This window comes from Rhinopithecus bieti, unplaced genomic scaffold (assembly GCF_001698545.2).
Source record: "Rhinopithecus bieti isolate Rb0 unplaced genomic scaffold, ASM169854v2 scaffold_72467, whole genome shotgun sequence".
Lineage (NCBI taxonomy): Eukaryota > Metazoa > Chordata > Mammalia > Primates > Cercopithecidae > Rhinopithecus > Rhinopithecus bieti.
This window is the reverse complement of record NW_016826821.1, coordinates 25,204-31,354: the sequence shown is the minus strand read 5'-3', so window position 1 is coordinate 31,354 and position 6,151 is coordinate 25,204. Positions and strand designations below refer to the sequence as shown.

Genomic DNA, 6,151 nt, shown 5'->3' with positions numbered 1-6,151 from the left:
TTTTGAGACAAAGTTTCGCCCTTGTTGCCCAGACTGGAGTGCAATGGCGAGATTTTGGCTCACCGCAACCTCTGCCTCCCAGGTTCAAGCGATTCTCCTGCCTCAGCCTCTCGGGTAGCTGGGATTACAGGCAAGCGCTACCAAGCCCGGCTAATTTTGTATTTTTAGTAGAGATGGGGTTTCTCCATGTTGGCCAAGCTGGTCTCGAACTACCAACCTCAGGTGATCCGCCCGCCTCCCAAAGTGCTGGGATTACAGGCATGAGTCACTGCACCCAGCCCACCACACCTTTTTATATAGTAGTGTTTAGTAGTAGCAGTATTTAGTAACCGTAATGTTTCATATGCCAAAAAGTATTAATAATTAAAATCATCTAGGGTTGGAGGGAACCCAAAATGGAATAGTAACAATAACAAATGAACCTAATGCATTAGGGATGAATAAGATTAACTAAACTAAAGGGAATGGGAAAGAAAATAACTAATCTAAGTACCTTTGGAAAACTATTTTGACTAGACACTATAAGGCTAAAGACAAAAATAACTACATACAAATACTCTAATTAGTAAATACGTTTTTCACTAGGGTACAGGTTAGCAATCTGTAACCACTTCATGTGTATTCTAGAAGTCAACAAATTAGTGAGTCTACTCTAGATCATGAAAGCCAGTTTTGTGACAGAGACGGAAGTTACAAATAAGGAACGGGAGAAGGTTAGGATGAACTTTGTGGTATTGGATTAGAATAGGTGTCAATATGAACCCACGGTTTTAAACATATATAGAAATAAAGGCAGGGTACTGTGGCTCACTCATGGAATCCCAACACTCTGAGAGGCCAAGGCGGGAGGATCACTTGAAGTCAGGAGCTCAAGGCCAGCATAGGCAAAATAACAGGACCTCGTCTCCACTAAAAATTTTTTTAAAATAATCAGCGGGGCATGGTGGGGGCATGTCTGTAGTCCCAACTACTTGGGAGACTGAGGTGGAAGGACGGCGTAAGCCCAGGAGTTCAAGGCTGCAGTAAGCTATGATCACGCCACGGCACTCCAGCCTGGGTGACAGAGCGAGGCCCTGTCTCAAAAAGAAAGAAATATCATTATGTGTGTGTGTGCGCGCACATATATGTTTATACATATATACATAAAATATATGTATGCACATATTATATATATATAAAAATATATATAATATACTGATATATTTCCTAGTTCTGTCAATTGAAGTCCTAAGAGCAATAAAACTCCACTAAACATAATGAGTATACAGATTTTGATTTTAAATACTACTCCCCAATAAAAGGAACCAGAACTCCTTGGAGAAGTAGTTGACTCCAGGACTGGTGCAAGGAAAAATAAAAAGAACAGCCTGTGGCCCCAGAATATAAGGAAGTGCTTGAAAAAGGGTAGAGGCCAACCTGAAAGAGCTTCCAGTGGCCAAAGCTGGAACAATTCGAACAACAAAATAAATAATGATAGTACTGGATTATAACCCATAGAAAATAGAGATCCATAAGAAGACACTAATATAAACAAATAATTGAATAAATAAGTGAGGGAAAGGGGACATCTCTCCCTTACAGAAGAATTCCAATTAATAAATGCAGAAGGAATGAGGGAAATACAAAATCATAATTAGCCAAACACCACAGTAATAACTGTTGCTGACAAGATCTACCAATGGATGTTAAAAATCAATGGGAGAAAGTTTGAGGAGAAACTGTATATCCACAGTCTCAAAGTATCTCCCCCAAGATATGTATGAACAATAAAGGGAAGAACAGTAACTTTACCATGAAGAATACCGCTAAGGGTTCAAAGTTAAAATATCACTAGCAAAAATACATGTCAACACCATGTACCCCTAACACGATGCACTGAGGAGGACACAACATCACTTCTGTAGTTTTCTTACAAAACACGCTTAACCTCAATCAAATCATGAGAAAAAACATCAGACAAACCCAAAATGAAAGAAGTTCTACAAAATAACAGTACTCATCAAAAATGTGAAGGTCGTGAAAAACAAAAACCGAGGAACTGTCAGAGACTGGAGAAGATGAAGACACAACAACTGAATGCAACGTGGGAACCTAGATTAGATCCTAGAACAACAACAACAAAAGGCATTAATGGGAAAAACCAGTGAAATTAAGTAAAATCTACAGTCTAGTTAATAGAATTACACCAATGCCAACTTCCTGGTTTTGATCATTGTACTATGGTTACATGTAAGTTGTTAACATTAGGGGGTGCTTGGTGAAGAGAATGTAAGAACTCTGTACTATCTCTGCAACTTTTCTGTAAGTCTAACATTATTTCTAAATGAACCATTAAAAATAAATAAAATCCATCAACCAGTCATCTGACACAACTGTCACATCTTCTTGCTCAAGGATCTCATCTGAAATTTAAGTCCCATTAATTTAGAGAGCCCAGTAGGAGACATCAGAACAAACTAAAATCGGCCGGGCGCGGTGGCTCAAGCCTGTAATCCCAGCACTTTGGGAGGCCGAGACGGGCGGATCACGAGGTCAGGAGATCGAGACCATCCTGGCTAATACTGTGAAACCCCGTCTCTACTAAAAATACAAAAAACTAGCCGGTTGAGGTGGTGGGCGCCTGTAGTCCCAGCTACTCCGGAGCCTGAGGCAGGAGAATGGCGTAAACCCGGGAGACGGAGCTTGCAGTGAGCTGAGATCCGGCCACTGCACTGCAGCACGAGCGACAGAGCAAGACTCCGTCTCAAACAAAAAAAAAAAAAAGAATAAACTAACATAAAATCGGATCTGGCATCTAGTAAGTAAATAACTACTTTATGCTCTTTTTCACTTTTTGTAGTTAAAGAAAATGCTAACAGATGTGACTTTACTGGCTTTGCAAATTTCTTTGTAAATGATTTGACCAACTTTTTATGTTTTCAACATCATGATAATCTGCAATATGTGCTCATAACAATGTATTTTATGCGTATGTTAAGCTGAAGTTGTGTAGAGTTTTGTTGTTGGTTTTTTTGTTTGTTTGCTTGTTTGGTTGGTTTTTTTTTTTTTTTTGAGATAGAGTCTCACTCTGTCTCCCAGGCTGGAGTACTGTGGTGCAATCACAGCTCACAGCAGCCTCAACCTCCCAGGCTCAATTGATCTTCCCATCTCAGCCTCCCTAATAGCGGGAACTGCAGGTATGCACCACCATGCCCAGCAAATTTTTGTATTTACCATAGAGACAGGGTTTCACCGGGTTGTCCAGACTGATCTTGATCTCCTGGGCTCAAGCCATCCTCCCACCATGGCCTCCCCAAGTGCTGGGATTACAGGCGTGAGCTACTTTGCCTGGCCAAAAGTTCTACTTACAGTTTTAAAAAACACCTTCAACAGATTATAGTATATTGTTATTATACAGTTATCCAACTATAACATTCAAGTTTTGTTTCACAAGTTTGTTTTTATCCTAACACAAACGTCTCACTCTCCAAGCCACAATGTCATCATTATCATCATTTTAAAATCTGAAAATCTGAATTTTAAAAGATCAGCTCCTTCAATACATCCAGCCCTTTTTTCTTTTTCTATTTCAAATATTAGTGAGTATTTAGTATGACTTTTTGGGGGGAAAATGCTTGGGACATTGGAATTGTATTACTATTTATTATTTGCACCCTCTACTAACCAATCCAGTCCAATCAACAACACATCCTCCAAAATTCCTTTAAATTAAGTGAGATTTTCAAGAGATGTTTACATTAATAAGCAGATTAAGTGACGCATTTACATTTGCTTTCTCTTCCATGCACCATCAGGGTGCCTGCACTGGAAATGGAATACATGACCAGCAAATGAATGGATGTGTCACATGTAAACAGCATGACTGGAAATTTAAGAAGCAAAATGATAAGAACCTTCGGGAAAGCAAAATTCATAAAAGTTTAGAATTACAAGAGGCCTTAATAGGCCATTTAATCCATTCCAATAACAACAACCGGAGATGACTATCCTATTTTTAAAAGGCTCCAGATTTCCAACCTCCCTAGATATCTCATTCTGCCGTACAATCTTGTCATGTGATTTGGGGGAAATATTATGACTGTTCTTTGCCCTACCTAATGCTATCTTTTCTCAAATAATATAGCAATACATCTTAAATCACTTCCAAGATATATAAATGTGTATAGGTGCATAATACATATGTATATGTGTCTGTGTATGTGTATATATATGTATATGTACATTAATGCATAAGACAGGCACCTAGGACACTCAGTTTTGCTTGTATAAACACAGGCTTTGGAAACACATATATTAAAGGGACATACTCATCCCACATTAATCACAACAGGCACTATGAAACAAACAATGTCACAGAACAATTTTGGTCTAAAAATATCCAGTAGAAATCAATTTCATAAAACCTTGAGGTAAATAGATTTCTTCCCACTATGAATAATCATAGTTTCTTCGCCTTCTACAAATACTGCCCCATTTTGAGCAACCACCACTAGCAGAATTGTAAAAATATAATACATACATATGTACTAGATCCAAATAAACAATGTTTCAACGTTTGGTTTTTCAAACCACTTAGCTAACAATCATTTTGGAAAAGGGCCCAGTGAAAAAGATAGTGATGGCAGAGTTCAGCCAGTGATAATGAACAAGTAGCCAGTTTTAATCAAGCAGTCCAGATAACTGATTCAAATAAAACAAATCATTTTTGGAACATATATAGAATGAGGAAGTCCCAAGCAAGGATTTAAAAAAAAAAAAAAAAAAGGGTCTGTTAGGAAATACACCAAAATGTTAACCATGAAATGCCACCTCTGGAGATGTAATTACAAACATGGGTTAGTTTGTTCAGATTTGTTATTCCTATCATTTGATTATCTCTATATTCTAAGTATTATAGACATTTCTTAAACTAAAACAAATCTGTCCCTGTGTTTCACAGCTCTCTAAGATAACATGTCTTTTACATAACCTCCTGGGAAAGGTGGTACAAGCCCCTGTTTTCCTCGTGTCTCCCAGTAACCTGCCTCCCATCACAGAACAGACTTCACCATGTTCCCCGAGGTAGCTCCTGTCATCACCATCATCATCCTCATCTCACGCTGAAGACTAAACAATGCGCCCCGCCTCGCCTCGCCTCCCGGTTGCAAAGGCTTTATAATTTGTTGTTTTATCGGGGCGGGAGATTTGGAGAAAGGTTTAGCAGATGATGAGCTGCCCCCACCCAAAGGCAGAGGAGAGGAGGAAGACACGTCGTCCCGGCCTCCACCCCGCTAAAGGCGGCCGGCGCCTGGGGACACCGGGGTCGCGGCTCTCCCCGGACCCTGAGAGGGAGTCGGCCGCCGCCCTCGGACCGAGCCCCAGCCGAAGCAGGGGAGCTGGTCAGCGGATAAAGGAATGAGGCAGAAAGAGACGCGACCACCGTGGGGCCAAAGCAAAGACACTGTAAGCTTCTGGAGGGGCGGGTCCCTCGGCCCTCTCCGCCGGCGCTTCGGCTTCTACGCTGCTCGGAGACGCCCGAGCGGCAGGAGGCCTCTAGAGCCGGTGACCCGGGAGGGCCGCGCCGCGCCGAGAGGGCTCCCGCAGCTCGCCTACCGTCTACCCGGGACCCCAGCAGCACCGCTCGGCGGCAGTCCCGAAACGGCCCCGGCCGGCCCTGCGCGGCCGGCAAAGTACACACACATACACAGGACCAGGAGGACAGAAGATGATGCGTTACCGTATGCGGCTCTGGAGCTGGCGGGGTGGGGCGCGGCTCCGGCGACTCGAGCCCGGCTCGGCAGAAGCTGCGGCGGTCGCGTCCTTTATTTTTGCTGCTGCAGCAGCAGCGACTTGTCAAAGGGAAAGACGTAAGAGGCGGCAGCAGCAGCGGCAGCAGGCGAGTCTCGCGAGATTTGAGCGGAACTCTCGCGCAGCCGGGAGCCCTCGCCCCGCCCAGCAGGCCCAGCGCGGGAGGTGAAAGGGGAGCGGAGAGGAACGCTGCTCAGGTGGAGCTGGGTGTTGAGCGAAGAGGGAAGGGGATTTGGGCGCTAGGGGAGCCAAGCTAGGTGCTGGGGGCACTTTGCCACCGCGCGGCCCTCACCTTTCAGCCCTCGCGGAATCCGGGCAGCCCCGACTGCCTGCGGGGACCTGACTCCGCAGATGAAGCACAATT

General features: G+C 43.3%; 1 protein-coding gene across 1 annotated transcript in view; it reads right to left on the bottom strand.

Moving 5' to 3' along the window:
• HERC1 (HECT and RLD domain containing E3 ubiquitin protein ligase family member 1) overlaps window positions 1-5,831 on the bottom strand; it is a 239,046-nt gene extending 233,215 nt beyond the window's left edge. The window contains 1 exon segment of the mRNA XM_017863682.1: window positions 5,717-5,831. The gene's annotated coding sequence lies outside the window, so the exon portion shown is untranslated.
• Between the last annotated feature and the right edge of the window lie 320 nt (window positions 5,832-6,151).